This window comes from Nelumbo lutea, chromosome 1 (assembly GCF_056320005.1).
Source record: "Nelumbo lutea isolate HS-2025 chromosome 1, American lotus-T2T, whole genome shotgun sequence".
NCBI lineage: Eukaryota > Viridiplantae > Streptophyta > Magnoliopsida > Proteales > Nelumbonaceae > Nelumbo > Nelumbo lutea.
The window spans coordinates 24,086,017-24,099,001 of record NC_142684.1 but is presented as its reverse complement, the minus strand read 5'-3'; the positions used below and the strand labels follow the sequence as shown (position 1 = coordinate 24,099,001).

The 12,985-nt window shown below is 39.4% G+C and overlaps 1 long non-coding RNA gene across 1 annotated transcript; it reads right to left on the bottom strand.

Annotated features, from left to right (window-relative positions):
- Positions 1 to 595: 595 nt before the first annotated feature.
- Positions 596 to 11,180, bottom strand: LOC148873971 (uncharacterized). Its single transcript, XR_016098274.1, has 2 exons — positions 10,464 to 11,180; positions 596 to 877 (listed from the first exon to the last, which is right to left on the bottom strand). It is a non-coding gene; the product is annotated as an uncharacterized LOC148873971 (long non-coding RNA).
- Positions 11,181 to 12,985: the final 1,805 nt, after the last annotated feature.

Genomic DNA, 12,985 nt, shown 5'->3' with positions numbered 1-12,985 from the left:
GTTAAGGCATTGGTTCTGGTTTTCGTCGGATCATCTTATAGTGGCATTGGTTCTGGCTCACTTCTTGAATCAATAGGAATCAATAGACATGAACAAGGTATAATAGCAATTAACACAAAATTTATACAAATGTATACAAAATACAAGATTTTTTCCTCTACATATTTGTATTTATACTCCTTCCAAATGAAGCCTAAACAAAATATCCACTATAAAAATCCGATACACCCACGTACAGTATAATTTTATTCAATTTCACCCCGATAAACATTCACAATCAAAATGTAATATTGATATTTTAAACCTTGCTAGTGGTACTACTAAGACTAGTGCTAGCTTTTCAACTGTATAAATATTTGTATATATATATAACAATAAATAAGTTATTAGAAACAAACTTTGATGACTAATTAATGGTGCCAGCTGGTGATGACATCTAACCACTAGATCTATAGAAAATCAAACAATAGCAATGGGTCTTAGATAATTAATTCTAGACCTTTCAACAACATAAGTGCAACATAAGTGAATAGAGGTGCAACAAAGGAGTACCTTTCAACAACAATGGCAAGGTGACATATAACGATTCTTTAGAAAAACAAACAACTGAAGTGAATAGAGGTGACATGTAACTATTCTTTTGAAAAACAATTAATAAAGATGAACAATATATTTCTTTTTGAATATTGAAGCATCTTAGAATATGTTGGCCATAGGAATTGATTTTGAATGATGACTAAAAATGGACCACTATCTACCATGGTGTAGGAGAGGCCATGCATTAAATACGTGAGGTTGGTGTCAGGAACGCTCCAGATTCAACCTAGAAACAACACCACCACTTTTTCCATCCTGTACCGGTCAGCGGTTCAAGCATCTGAGTCAAATACGTGAACTTATGATGTTATAAACAAAATAAATTAAAGGAAAATTCTATGCTGCCATTATGGCATGACAATGACAATAGCTGAGTTTTGACCAATCAAAAGCACTATGAATTTGACCTGATTGGTTACCACTGTAATGATACCGATTACAATATGAACTACAAGAATACGTAGAATAATGGGCATATGTAATATTTTACACCCATCATATTAAAAGGGTTTGAAAAAAAAAAGGAGAGAAAATATATTTGTTTGTAAATAGTAGTTACCACTGTTCTTAAAAAGATTAGGGGTATTTACCTCTACTAAAAAGGAAGTGAAAACAAAATTTTATTTTAAATAATGAAGGATCCATAAATGGGTTGTTATTTAGAAATAAAATTTTATTTAGTCTATTAAATAAAATAAAAATTATATATATAAAAAATATCAAATAAAATAATAAACTAAATTTACAATATAAAAAATGGGTGTCAAACAAAATTTATCAAAATACATGAACAAAAAGTATCAAAATAGTGGTTCCATACCTAATATAGGGGCCATTATCTAGTGTACATTCAAAATATAATATTATATATTGATGCAATTCTTAAAATTACCTTTCTAATATTCCCCTATGTTTTTAAAAAGACTAATTTCTTAAACTACCCTTATAGTTTAGCTAATTGACTAACTCCACCCTTATTATTTATATATTGTCTTAAAGTACCTTTACTATTTTTAACAATTGACATCACCGGTAAGTGTTAACGGAAAGAAATAAAATGTCAAATTTACCCTCCATTATTCTTCAAATTTTCAAAATAAAACCCAACTGATTCTATTAGCATTTTAACACCCAGTTATTTGAACATTGTCGATGCCATGATATCAAAACATTGCTATTAGTGTAGGATACTAAACCGTAATTGTTTGAAACTTGCTAATTGCTAATTGAATTTGCTAATTTCCATCCAAAGTCCAATGCAAAAGGAATAGCATCAAAAGCTGAAACTTGCTAATTGAATTTGCAAAAATCCACAGACCCCAAATTTAAGAAGCTTTTTGAAAGATATGGTACGATTGTTCAGTCAAGCAGAGTTGCAGACCACGAGAGATGCGGTATCTTCCTAAAGTTTCAAAAAGTGCACTCCATATTCTGAAATGCATTCCTCGGTACATAGTCTGCTTTGCTCAAACAATCACTAATTGCATCTTCCAACAGGTTCTATACTCTTTCACTTATTACTTTGATGACTTCATCTCCATATATTGAATCAATGAAGGTGTAATTTTTGCTATGTTCTTCGCTGTAACATCCTTTCCCCATGGCTGCATGGGCAACTTTCACCGGAGTCTTTAAGCTCATTATGTCTCTGTTTGGAAGAGGCAACTGTTGTATGGACCTCCCTCTATGATGAATGGTCGAGAATGGCTCTCGGACACTAATTATATATTCAGAAAAGTACGGATAGGTCCAATGCAGATTTCTGATTTCTACTGCAGAAGTATAGACATTCAAAAGGTCAAAAAACTACATTCTATGCACTCATACCTAAGGCAACAAGAGGAACTGCGACAAGTATTGTGAGTTCTAAAAGGACAACGACCATGACACGGACAACTACTACGATCTACGTAACCACATCGAGGACCTGGTTAGGCGCGAATACCTCGGTGAATTCATCGACAAAGACGAGAAGCCAGCACAAGAAGAATGGAGGGAAAGACCACTCTAAAGGAGAAAAGTATTTAGTGGGTAAACACATATCCGAAGAAAGAAACTTTTGTTTAAAAATAGCAATTCTTCAGATATGTGTTTACCTGTAAAGCAAATAGCAATTCGAGCAAATAGATTTAAGGACATCCAGCAGCTATATAACCACCTACCGCCCATACTTATGTCTTTTAGTGGGTAAACACTAGGGTTGTAAGTCAGGTCGGGTTAGGTCGGGTTGGCCACCGAATCCTAAGCTCTAAACCCCTAACCCTTACTCAATCTGACCAATCCAACCCTAACCCTAACCCAACCCAACCCAAAGTCAATTTTAGGTTGGATTGGGTTCAGGTTGGGCCCAACCCAACCTTCTCCCCATCCCTTAAAACTTCATAGAATTTCTCGATTTTAAATTTTAACTCAACTTTCACTACATATATTAAACCTATGTTTCATTAGTATTTGTTTCTGATGTTTTATTTATTTATTTTTTGTTCTTTTGGTACAAAATTCAGAAAAACAAGTGTTAGAAATGACTATAGTTTATTATGAGTTATGACTTATGATAGACCTTTTATGGGCAACAAACAACAGAGAGGAAATGAAGAATAAAATTTTCAAAAAACATAAAATAATGTTATTAAGGTTTTAGTTTTTCTTATTAGGATTAAGCGAAGTGATTAACTTAAATGAAATACATGATACTATGTGGTGGGGGCTATACAAATATCATGCATCTAAACAAATCAATGTATGTTATATATTACATATAACATATATTTATATGTGACATTTACTATTGAGTCCGGTCCAAGTTGCAGCCTTAGTAGACACATATTTGAAAAAAATAAATTGTTTAAAAATAAGAATAACCACTTTTGAGATGCTTTTTCTTGAGAAAATAAGATGCTACTTGTTTGTGGGAAAAATTCTTTAATACATATTTAGTTATTAGATGAATATGGTGGAAAACTAAGATACAAATATTGATATTAGTTAAGGCATTGGTTCTGGTTTTTGTCGGATCATCTTATAGTGGCATTGGTTCTGGCTCACTTCTTGAATCAATAGACATGAACAAGGTATAATAGCAATTAACACAAAAATTTATACAAATGTATACAAAATAGTACAAAATACAAGATTTTGTCCTCTACATATTTGTATTTGTACTCCTTCCAAATGAAACCTAAACAAAATATCCACTATAAATATCTGATACACCCACGTACAGTATAATTTTGTTCAATCTCACCCCCGATAAACATTCACAATCGAAATGTAATATTGATATTTTAAACCTTGTCTAGTGGTACTATTAAGACTAGTGCTAGCTTTTCAACTGTATAAATATTTGTATATATATATAACAATAAATAAGTTATTAGAAACAAACTTTGATGACTAATTAATATCTAAGTAGGTTAACTTTGGAACTAATTAACTCTAGACCTTTCAACAACATAAGTGCAACATAAGTGAATAGAGGTGCAACAAAATGGTGGTTATCAGAGAGAAGACAGGAGTACCATTCAACAACAATGGCAAAGTGACATATAACGATTCTTTAGAAAAACAAACAACAGAAGTGAATAGAGGTGACATGTAACTATTCTTTTGAAAAACAATTAATTAAGATGAACAATATATTTCTTTTTGAATATTGAAGCATCTTAGAATATGTTGGCCATAGGAATTGATTTTGAATGATGACTAAAAATGGACCACTATCTACCATGGTGTAGGAGAGGCCATGCATTAAATTCTCTATATATACACGTCTCGCTCTCTTTGTATGTAGACGTCTTTTAATAAACCTTGTATCATTTATGAAGTCATATGATATTAGCGGAGAGGCAGGGGCAACTCAAAGCTAAAAAGGTTCGTTCGTTTTGATATTGGGCCTATTTATTGGCCCATTCCCACTTTCATTGGGCCTACTATTGATAATTCATTGGGATCACATTGATTGGTTGTCTGCCTGTCCGGACTCCAAAGAGAAACGAGAAGCAAGAATGAGCGGAGCGGAGGATAGATGACGGGTGTGCCTGTCATATGAGGGATCACAAGTGTATAAAACCTCTTTCACACGATCTGAAACAACCTGAAACCGAAACCTCCCTTACTACTGATCTCACCATTCTCACTAATTAATTAAGCCTTTCTCTTTGAAAATCTATTTCACCAACTGGGGTACGGCTAGGGATGACAATTATACCCACAAAATTGGGTCGCCGATCCGATCCGCCTCAAACGGGGTGGATTTTCCCTTATCACAAATGCATATGGGTTGGGTTCGGGGAATTTTCTTTTTTCTCGTATTGGAATCGGTTCCGGATTCGGGTCTTGAGATGAAGGGGTAAACGGTGTCGGAGGTGATTTTGGTGTCGGATTTGGGTGATCTTGGTGTCATCGGATTTGGATTTTCAGACTCTACGTACCTATGGTTTTGGATTTCTAATTTGATGCGGAATGAGGTTTAGGATCAAAATGACTCTGATCGGACGTTCGGAATCAGTTTCAGCTTTGGGTCTTGGGATGAAGGGGTAAATGGTGTCAGAATCGGGCGATCCTGATGTCATTATTTTTGAATTTCTGGGCTCTACGTACCTATGGTTTTGGATTTCTGATTTGATGTGAAATGAGGTTCAGGATCAAAATGATCTCGATCAGACGATAGAAACTGGTTTTGGCTTCGGGTGATAAGATGAAGGGGTAAACATTGTTGAATTTGGGTGATCTTGGTGACGTTGGATTTGGATTTTTGGGCCCTGCGGTCCTATGGTTTGGATCCTTGAGGCTCCAAGTTTTGTAAAATTCCAAAAATACCCCCAGGTCGAGCACGAGGTTAGCTGCAACATGCTTGAAGCTCAAAATGTTGTAGAAAGACTAAGGGCGCAAAAATGGGGTGTCTACACCGTGCAATCAATAACTAATCAAGATGCCGAAAAACAACTCTGAGTGTTCAATAAACCAATCCCCATATCGGGAATCCCACTTCCATTGCAGCCCTCCGTGCCACAAAACCCTACAACCTCCACAGCAAACCACTGTCGACCCTACACAGTTCCAGGCGATGCAAGAAAAGGTCGACAAGATCTTGGCAATGATGCAGTCGCTGATATCCGTAGCACTGCCCACTCAGACCGTTCCCCCTCTTGCCCCGACGCGTACGAAGGTCGATCCTTGCCCTAATGACTCCAAAACATGACAGTCAGACAAGGACGGGGCACAACCTAATAAAGAAAAGCAAGACACCACAAGAAGGTCGGTTTCCTCTGCCCGGTCCTGTGAGCATGACAACTGTGACAAAACCCACCAGTCCACGTGGATCCCAGCCAAGGAAAGGCTCGGTAAACGGGTGCTGCATCAACCGGTCTCCATTGTCGAGTCCAATTCGGTCAAGGACCGCCTAGCATGGCTCAAGAAGGAAAGAGCCACACACACCGTAGTAACAGACGACAGGGATGCAGAAATCCGAGAACTCCAGCAATGTTTGACGGAGTTGGAGCGCAACCAAGCCCAGAGGAGCATAGGGCCGCCCATAGTTCAGCCCGCCCTGCCAAAAGGTCAACCCGCCAAGGAGCCGCCCTTCATCCAAGAAATCATGGATGAACTCCCCCTATAGGATGGCGAGCGTCACAGTTCAAAAGGTACGATGGAAGCACAGACCCCAATGATCACATAGCAGCCTTCAAGGCCCAGATGATGCTACATGGTTCGTCCGATGGCCTGATGTGCAAGGCTTTCATGGCGACCCTTAAAGGTCCAGCCCTAACATGGTACTCGTCCCTTCTACCATGTTCCATAGCAGCATGGGAGTAGCTAGAGAGCCAATTTTCGGCACAATTCACAGCAAGCTGAAAACATTGGAAGACTTCGGCAAGCCTCATGCAAGTGTGGCAGAGGAAAGGGGAGTCCCTTAGAGACTACCTAGCACGGTTCAATACCGAAGCACTACAGGTCTAGCACTTGAACCAATCGGTAACCGCCACATCCATTCAACAAGGTCTGCGGCCATCTCCATTTCAAAGAACCCTCCTCAGACCATAGCTACGCTGACGAGTCACGCCCAAAAGTACATCAATGCGGAGGAAGCACAAGCACAACTGAAAGATGAGGAAGAACGACATGACAAAAGAGGAGGGATACTGATGATCACGAGATAAAGAGGACGGACCGGGACCACAAGATGTAGGATCACCGGTCTAACCGCAGACCGAGGACACCTCCACCGACCTATAGGAACTTCACGCCACTAAATAAGTTGCTGTCTAAAGTTCTAATGCAGATCCGCGATCATAACTATGTCTAATAGCCCGAGAAGATGAAGACCTAAGGCAACAAGAGGAACTGCAGCAAGTATTGTGAGTTCTAAAAGGACCACGGCCATGACACAGACAACTACTACGATCTACGTAACCACATCGAGGACCTGGTTAGGCGCGAATACCTCGGTGAACTCATCGACAAAGACGAGAAGCCAGCACAAGAAGAATCATGCCCAGTGAACAGACCACCACCTCGGGGTTCCCCTAGCCGGTGTCATTGCCGTGATATCAGGAGGGATCGCCGACGGAGGAGATGGCAGCTCTGGCCATAAAAAGTATGCGCGGCTACTTGAGATTGATGACAAAGGACAGAAAAAAGAGGTGTGAAGAGCTAATCACCTTCATGGAGGATGACCTTCGGGGGGTTCAGACCCCGCATGATGACGCCTTGATGATGCCTTGGTGATTACAGCCGAGGTGGCCAACTTCGAAGTGCGGTGCATCTTAGTTGACACAGGCAGCTCAACAGGTGTCCTCTTCAATGATGCGTTCGACAAGTTCAGTGTTGACAGAAACCGCCTCGTCCCCGTCAACACTCCCTTGATGGGCTTCTCCAGAGAGTCACTTATGTCAATCGAGAGAATCACTCTTCCCCCTTCTGATCGAAGACGACGACATCACCGTAACGGCAATGGTAGACTTTATTGTCGTCCATTGCCCATCCTCGTACAATGCCATTCTCGGCTGGCCGACCTTGAACGCTCTGCGAGCCTCTGTCTCCATGTTCCACCTTGTGATGAAATTCCCGACCCAGTACGGTGTAGGAGTTCTGCGTGGGGACCAGAGGGCCGCACGGTAGTGCTACTTGACCTCCTACCAAGGGTCGTGCCCTGTAGCAGAAACATTGAAGACCAAAAGCGTAGATCTACAGGACGACATGAAGATGCAGCACGGCCAGCTTGTCGAAGACCTCATCTAGGTGTTGCTCTCTGAAGAAGACCCCGAAAAGGCGGTCTAGGTTGGCTCTCTCCTGGGAGATCGTCTTCAGGATGAGTTAGTGCAACTGTTGAGAGACAATGCTGACGTGTTCGCTTGGTCGGCGGCAGATACGTCAAGGATCGACCCCAAGGTCATCACCTAGTGCCTGAACGCCAACCCACGCTACCGACCCATCAGGCAGAAAAAGAGAAGCTTCGCTGTAGAACGGTAGCAGGTGATCGTCGATGAAGTATAGAAGCTGCCGACGTCGGCTTCATCCGGGAAGTAAAATACCCGAACTGACTGGCTAACGTGGTAATGGTGAAGAAGGCCAACGGAAAGTAGTGGACTTGCATCGACTTCATCAACCTAAATAAAGCCTGTCTTAGGGGAAGCTTTCCCCTGTCAAGGATCGACCAACTCGTTGTGAGCATCAAAAAATGGCTCACATTGCCACTTGGGCTGGAAATGTAATCGCCACCCATCAAATAGATGAAAAGGTGGTGATGGGACCTCCGGGATTAATTTTCAAAAATGGTTTTTGTTTAGATAATGACTCCAATGCCTGAGGCACTAACTAACCAGTCTAGGTAAGACTTGGATGGGAGAGGGAAGAGGTTAGGCACCCCTCTCCCGGGTTCAATAAGTGGGGCCCACATGGTGATTTCAAAATAAGAATGATTGCAAATAGATGATAAAAAAGAGACATGAATAATAAAGAAAATAACAAGCTTCCATTAGCTTGAAAGGATGTTATCTTCCATACTCACAGACCAATCCCCTTTTGGATGCAGGGGCCTAAGCAAAAGAGTGAAAGATTGCTCCCTCACCCCTTTTCTATCAAAACCCTTACCTTTGGACTTGGTGGAATGTTTTCCCCTTTTCTTTTGATTTTCCATTTTTTATTTATCATTACTATTATTTTGGGCTTTGGATTTTCCCTATTTTGTACTTTGCTTTTGATTTTTTTATCTTCTTTTGAATTTTGGATTTTTTTTAATTTTAGTTTTATTCTTTCTTTTTTTTTTACCTATTTTCTTTTTTTTTCCTCTTTTAAAAACTTTCCCTTTTATTTTCCCTCTTTAAATTTTTTTGGAGATTTTGGTTATTTTATTTTTTATTTTTTTGCTTTGTTCCTTTTTTCCTTTTTATCTCTCTTTAATTTTTTTTTGGATTTTAATTTTTTAATTTTCATTTGTGTATATTTGTGCTTAACTATACCCTATTGCCCCTTTTGTATTCAATTTTTTTGTACTTTTTTTCTTTATTTTGTTTATTTTTTACTCTTGATTTTTTTATTTATTGTTTACCTTTTTATCCCTTTTTTATTTTGACTTTGTGTTATTATTTAATGTGGGTCCCACAAGGGGCATATGCAAGCAAAGTTGAGGTGGCTGACAACCTAAGTGACTAGGCTGACACATGTGTACTATGTGGAATGTGATGCATGAGGTTGGAGTGTGACACCTAGATCCATGCCTGAGGTCACTACTAATCTGCAAACCACCACCCATGTGGGCTTCTCAGGTTGATGACTAGCTGAGAGCTTTCCACCGGCCTCACCAGGTTCCTAGTCCCAATGGCCCAAGTGTACTGGACTCTCTCCTAATGGGATGATGGGATGCTAAATCTAAATGCAAGATGATGTGCGTAGAGTGTGAAAGGCAAATAAAAACAATAATACACATAAAGCAATAATGAAATATCAAATAAACATCAAGAGACCAATTATTATTCAAATAGAAGGAAAACACAAAAGTATGCAATATATACAAAAATGAAAATAAAGCCAAATGGGCCCCATGTGGGCCCCACCTAAGTCCAAAAACTCCTTAGTGGAGTCATGAGTCTGTGAACATCGGAAAATGGCTCACTTTGCCACTTAGGCTGGAAATGGAATCGCCCCCATCAAATAGATGAAAAAGGAGGTGATTGGACCTCTGGGATTAATTTTCAAAAACGGTTTTTGTTTAGATAGTGACTTCAATGCCCGAGGTATTGACTAACCGGTTTGGATAAGACTTGGATGGGAGACAGAAGGGGTTAAGCACCCCTCTCTTGGATTCAATAAGTCGTGCCCACATGGTGATTCCAAAATAAGCATGACTCCAAATAGACGATAAAAAGGAGACAACAATAATAAAGAAAATAACAAACTTCCATCAAACTTGAAAGGATGTTCTCTTCCATACTTATAACCAATCCCCTTTTGGATGAAGGGCCTGAGCAAAAGAGTGAAAGATTGCTCCCTCACCCCTTTTCTATCGTAACCCCCACTTTCGGACTCAGTGGAATGGTTTGATGAGAGAGGAAGTTAAAACCTTTACTGCAGTTCGAAAATGTTCATACTCATATTTTCATTTGAATTTAATAATCCAAAAAACATAATAGAAACTTATACAAAATGAATACGGTTGCGGAAGTATAATGGATAAAAACAAAAAAAAAAAAAATAGTCTCATTTGCAAAGACATTCGCAGTTCATTGGTAGTTCAGTGATATACTTCAGTAACTTCGGGTTGCTCTGAAAGTTGATTCGACAGGGGAGCAAACAAGAGAAAAAAATAAAAAAGGAAAAGGAAGGAAATTGTGAAAAATAAAAAAGAAAAGACGATTAATGGAGCTTACCTGAGTTGGGAATTGGATGTCGGCCTGAAGACTATCACAGAACGGGGGATACCTCTGATTTGCTTTGAGGTGGGACAGAACAGACAAGAGGAGAAGTTGAGTGCTGCAGTCAATGTGGCCTAGACGGAGGATGTTGCACAATTCTTAAGGCATGATAAAATCTGATCCGGGCTACACTTCAGATCTGATGCCTGATGAAAATATAGCATGGGAACGATCTACAGAAAGCTACAGTCTACTGTGATTTCAGACTTCCGACGGCTAGCAATCGAACAAAGGCTATCTCCGAATATGAGAATAGTATGGGAACGAAGCTCGTACCCAGATGTATGTCTTTTGATTGATGACGAGGTCTGGAACAGTGCGGCTGCGGTTGCTGCTGTTCAACCAGAGAAATGAGAACGAAGAGGGGATAAGGTCAAATCAAAAGGATTTGGCCGTCATTTGTACTACCATCGCAATGAGTTGTAGTGGCAAGAAGGAGACTTCGTACGGCATAAGGAGGCGATGCAGAAAAAGAGATTGAGAAACAAGGGAGGAATACGAGGAGAAAAAGAGAGAAAGAAAAAGAGTAGGAAGAAAAAAAGGAAAGGGAGAGGGAGAAAGAAGGGGAGAAAGAGAGATCCGGTGGTGGGAGGAGGGAAATCACCATTGTTTCTCTTCCCTGATGCCGCCTGGGTTGGGTTCGAACGAAGGGGGAGATGAATAGTATCCCCCTTTTTGTAAACTTCTCTCGATTAGGTTAAAAGAGAGTTTTGGTTTTGCTTTTATAATGGGCAGGGGTAATTCTATAACTTTAGGAAAATTTGGGGGTGTTTTTATAATTTTGAGAAAATTAGGTCAAGTTGGTCAAGGGGCTCAGACCAGGGTCCTGGTTCAATGATGGGTGGTTTCGGGTCAAAAAATGGAGGGTTGAGATGGGTCTGATGGTTGAGAAGGGTTTTGATGCATACGGACTAATGGAGATTGACTGAAACAGAATCTTTTTAGATGGAAGAGTAAATGAGGGTTTTTTAGGCTGAGATTTCATAGGGTAGGGTTTTCGGAAATTCCAAGTTGATTGGTAGGGTTGGACTGGCCTAATTGGGCCCAGATTGGTCAGATTTGGAAAGGGTTTGATTCGGTTAATCAGGGGCCTTGAAATAAAATCTTTGTAAGATGAAGGGGCAAACAAAGGTAGTTGTGGGTGAAATTTCACGGGGTAGGATTTTTTATTTCAAATTTCACAGATAGGTGTTTTGGGATGTCCCGGGTTTGACGGTTGCATCTGATCTAATGGTTGAGGTATAAGTGAGGGTCGATCGAGGTCATCGGATAGGTATTGGGCAGGTTAAACGGTAGATCTGAGGGCTCTCAGGGTGAAATTTGGCTTTTGGGGGTTTTTGGGTTTTTTGGAGAGGTCGGAAGGGTCTGATCAGGAGTTTGGGGTGAATTGGAGGCTTAGGCAGCGAACCGAGCAAAAATCGAGTGTTGACAGTTGCCCCTGTTTGTTGTGAGGTAGGAGACTATGAAACAAGAAATACTAAAAAGAAGCATGCAAAGATTTTTGCGAAGGGCAGGCTTGAAAGAAGGATGAGACGATGAGGGAAGGTAAAGAAGAAGAGGAGTTCCGGTGCAATATCGTTTCATTATGTTCAGGCCATTTTATTCGTGGCAAAGTGACCCTCCCTAGGTATCAAGAACCTTTGGAATCAAGGTACATTTTCCATAAAATAAAACAATAAAAACAACTAATAATATGAAAACTATTTATTTTGAAAAAGGGCCCCTCCTAGGTATCAAAAACCTTGCGGAATCAGGGTAAATATGCGAAAACTAGATCTGCGAGAAAATTGTGAAAACTTCTGCCACGGATCAAAACATTGAAAGTTGACATGACCAATAGAATTTTCTAATGTGGGTCAAAGAATAGAGACTGACATGACCAACGGAATTTTCTGATGCGGGTCAACGAAAACTGGTTCTGGGATAAAACTGCTAAAGTTAAAACTGGGATAAAACTACTAAAACTCGATCTAGGATAAAACTGCGAAAAATTGGACCAAAGTAAATCTATCACTAATAAAAACATGTCAAACAAATCATTCATTAAGACAAAGGTTCAAAATTCTTGCAAAGCACCATCATAAAACACCCGTAAACATTCTTAAGTTTTTTTTTTTAGTTTTTTTAGCACATTTTGAAAGATTTTAATAACTGCTTTTTGAAATTGCACAATGTCAAATAAGAGTTTCATATATTATTTATCATTCATTTCATTCTTTCTTCTCTCTCTCATTTTTTTATTTTTTTCTAGTTTTTTTTCTTTTCTTTTCTTTTCTTTTCTCTAATTTTTTATTATCATTTATATCATTTGTATTTATTCAATTAAAACTAGTGTTGGTCAAAGGAAGGAGATTTACAAATGGGATTTCTAATGCGGGTCAAGGCATAGAGGCTGACATAACCAACGGGATTTTCTGACGTGGGTCAAAGCATAGAGGATGACATGACCAACGGAAGATAGACACGGATCAAAGCAT